The sequence below is a fragment of the Acyrthosiphon pisum genome, chromosome A2 (genome assembly GCF_005508785.2).
Source record: "Acyrthosiphon pisum isolate AL4f chromosome A2, pea_aphid_22Mar2018_4r6ur, whole genome shotgun sequence".
Lineage (NCBI taxonomy): Eukaryota > Metazoa > Arthropoda > Insecta > Hemiptera > Aphididae > Acyrthosiphon > Acyrthosiphon pisum.
In genome coordinates this window covers 30,273,392-30,277,574 of record NC_042495.1, presented here as the reverse complement: position 1 = coordinate 30,277,574, position 4,183 = coordinate 30,273,392, and the positions used below count along the sequence as shown (strand labels likewise).

The following is a 4,183-nucleotide window of genomic DNA, read 5'->3' as shown; positions in this document are numbered from 1 at the left end:
CAAACATTTCTATGCATATCCATGCCATGAACATTTAATACAAGGTACAAGGTAAGTAGTTATATAATAGCAGCTGAGAAATAACGAGATCCAGGTACGACTTTTTTGTATATCTAAGCTTTTTAAGTTCAAATGTTGATAACATTTATCAAATTGAAAGTTTAAAAAATATTTAGTTGTTAAAAGTTCATTAAAATATGTTCTACTTTTATAGCTAAATATTGAAAATGCAAACAAGGATTCTCATAAATAGTTTATAATGTTTCTTAAAAATCTAAAAAATATGTAAGCACAGTTATTTTTACAGACATTATAAGTTCAAATTTGGAGGAAATTACATAATATTAAAACCAAGAATAACGATTTTAGTTATTTCGTTTTAATTTCAAAATATTATTTGTGGGTATATAAAACTTTTAGAGTAAATTATTATAATTGATACACACAATGACATTTTAAAATGCATCTAATAATAAAACTAATTACTTTAATCACAATAATATCATAATATTTCAAGCATAGGCAAGTTAATGATACTTTTTAATTGAGTTAAGATAAGTTGATAGAAAGCATTTGAAAATTTTAAAGTTAATAGTTGTCCTAATTTTTTTTTTAATTCAGTCTAGTTAAAAGTTACATGGAAACTTACAATTAACTGATTGGCTAAAGTTAACTTATTTATGATTTTTTTTTTTATAGATAAGTAACCACTAATATGGTTTAAATATTTTAATAATAAAACAATAAAAAGTAAATGTTTATGCAATATTTATAATTAATATAACTTTATTATATTACTTATTCAATTATTTATAAATTAACTTATCTTGGATTTGATTTAAAACAACTCATTGTTTATTATGATTATAACAATAAAAATCAGTTTAGTTAAAAAGTAAGTTAATGAATAATAAGTTGTAAAAAGTTAAGTTAAAACTTTTAACTTAACTTTAAAATTTTTACTCGTTTCTACCCAGGCTTGTCAAATATACTTAGTAAATATTACCTAATATATTATAGGCTGACGGTCTATTACAGTCTGGGGCAGCGGTGGCATACGGTGCACAACACCATCTTTTGAGCATTGTTTATTTTTAATTTTACCAGAGCGGACTATGACTAACCTATAACTAGTGTTACCGTTACGTGATATTCAAATATTTGTAAAATCAAAACTAATCAATGAACGGAATTATGTTTTACCACTGCGCTTAGTAACACCAACTGTGACATGAACCTTACAACTATAAATAATTAATGTATACTTACTGAAGTTTGAACAAGTATTCTCCCAATTACTAACATTTTTCCAAACACCTAAATTATAAAAATATAATACGTACTTAAATTATTGTAATAATTCCTGACTTCAGCCCATTGCAAGGAATTCATATGATCCGCCAAGCTGAGAGAAATTGAAGTATGACACCTAATATTAAAATACGTCTATGTGTCTACTACTATTTTCTTTAGCAGGTAAACTATGTTGGCAAAAATATAAGAAAAAATACGGTAAAATTCGGCATAAATAAAAAATCGATCATCTATTTTTCCGTGTCCAGTTACATTATATTAAGCCAGTAAAAGTTATTATCTGATGTTTCAAATAAATCATGATGTTTTCATCGCAATATGCTGATATTGTTGGTTTTTCAACTAACCAAATTCGTGGGCTCAGAATCAAAAGAGAATATCTCAAAGTATAAACATTTTCAGGAAAGCCATTTTAAACTATTTTCCACATGAAACTGTCTTATCTTTTTTTTAAATTCTTTTTTCTAATGAATTATTTTTAATGATTTTAAACATTCAAAAATGTCTTTATATATCCATGCTATGAAAATTTAAGACAAGGTTCCTCATAAGTAGTTATATAATAACAGTTGAGAAATAATGAGATCCATAGGTACGACGTTTTTGTATATCTAAACTTTTAAAGTTCAAATGTTGACAAAATTTATCAAATTGAAAATTTACAAGCTATTTAGTAGTTAAAAGTTCATTAAAATATATTATACTTTTATAGCTAAAGATTGAAAATGCAAAGAAGGATTCTCATAAATATTTTATAATGTTGGCAAAAGAAGTAAGGAAGAATACTGTAAAATTTGGCATAAATAAAAATCACTCATCTATTTTTTCGGGACCAGTTACATTAAATTAAGCCAATTAAAGTTATTATCTGATAAATTCATGATGCGTTCATCGCAATACGCTGGAATTGCTGGTTTTTCCATTAACCGAATTCGTGGGCTGAGAACCAATAAAGAATATCTCAAAATATCAAAATTTTCAGGAAAGTCATTTTAAACTATTTTTCACTTGAAACTGTATTTTTTTTGTTTTAATCTTTTTTTCTAATTAATTATATTTAATGATTGGCACATTTAAAAAAAATGTTCTGCGTGAACAATTTATTTATTTTTTTTTAATCAAACTTAACGTAAAAAAAAAAAAACAAAAATTTAAAAAGTTCCTGTGGATATGAACCAAGAAGATCTTCAGTTAGAGAACCTTCTGATTGTTATATAATTGTTTCATTTAGTCAGAACTTGTTTGTTCTAAATTAAATATAATATATTATAATCCATAAGATTATTAATTATAAAAAATTTCATGACATTCTATTAAAAATAAAAGCTAATTAAATATTATACTTATTAAGAAAATAGTTTTATTTTCAAAGATATAAATGAAATTCTCACGTTGTTCTACAATAGAATACACGAAATTCATCTTTTGTAATTCTTCTGTAATGATACGATATTTCAAATAACAACGAATATTTATAATATTTTTAAAACTATCAATTGTTATAGGTACAGTAAATATATTATGTATTTAATGTTGACACTATACAGCTATCAAATTAAATGAGTGTAAGAATAAAATTAGTTATAGGTACAATAGGTGCATAATAATATATTATACCTACGCTAAATACGTATAGGAATAATATTATTTACATATAGGTTCAGTTATAAATATTTATTATTTAGATAAGATTATTGTATGATTTAACTACTCTTAATCTACTTCAGTGCAACTAAAATTCCGCGAGTGCAAATATAATAACTAGGAGCCTATCATAATGCGAGTGACGTGAGTCTCATACTGTCATCACCCGAAATATCAGAATATATATTATTAATACTTCAACTATAGAACCGTATACTTAAGTGATTAACCCAAAATATCTAATAATAATTTTTAGGTAGGTAGCGTTTTATTTTCTAATATTATACAGGATTTGACATGAACCCGTACATTTTAAGACATTTTTAGCTTTGTAAAAATGATAATATTATTATTTGATAAGATTATTTTCAAATACTGAAATAGCCAATAATTTACTAGTAGGTAGTGATTCCAAATTCCAATATTATTATAGTTAAAAAAAAGAAATGTTTACTGAAAAATTGTCAATTTTATTTTGTTTTATTTGTATTCAAGTTGTATTAAAAATTAAAATTTTATTTTAGTTGAGAAATAATATTCAGGACGTATTGACTAATAAATATTACCTAATTAGTAATTACTAATAAATTAGATTATTTATAATATAATTTAAAAACAAATTATCTATTTTTATATCTAGATAATTGTGTGTGTATTTTACATTTTTATCATTATCTAGATAAATGTTGAATGAATTATCTCTTATCTTATCCAGATAGTTTTTTGGCTAACTTTTCCCAGCACTGTTCCTAATTTATTGAATATAGATATTAACTTAATTGAGTTATTTGTTTTCATTAAATTGCCTAACTGCCCTAACCAACTTAATATTTTTTTAGTTTTAATATAACCATTTGGGAAAGGGGCACGACAACACCCCCACTATGACTATGCCACTGAAAATAGCTATAATTCATATTACTTGTATATGCATATATATATTTTACAATATAAAAGTGATAACATTATGATTAAAGTGGAAATCGCCTTATACAAGTGTATAATGTACCTAAAGGTATTTATTGTAAGGTCAAATATAATAGTACGTACTGATACATGTAGCCTACAAAACTATCAACTGGTATAGGTACAATAAATATATTATGTACTTAATTTTGACACTATACAGCTAAATGTGTCTAAAAGTTAAATTAGTAATAGGTACAATATGTACATAATAATATATTATACCTACGATAAAGACGTATAGTAGTAATATTTACAT

The 4,183-nt window shown here is 24.3% G+C and overlaps 1 protein-coding gene and 1 long non-coding RNA gene across 2 annotated transcripts in view; both read right to left on the bottom strand.

The window, feature by feature from the left end:
• Positions 1–2,362, bottom strand: part of LOC115034311 — a 4,555-nt gene extending 2,193 nt beyond the window's left edge. The window contains exon 1 of the long non-coding RNA XR_003839675.1: positions 1,270–2,362. This is a non-coding gene — a long non-coding RNA (uncharacterized LOC115034311). The remainder of the gene's footprint in view (positions 1–1,269) is intronic.
• The window catches only part of LOC100573156, a gene marked incomplete in the record, with an annotated part of 82,952 nt that overhangs the window by 62,380 nt on the left and 16,389 nt on the right, over positions 1–4,183 (bottom strand).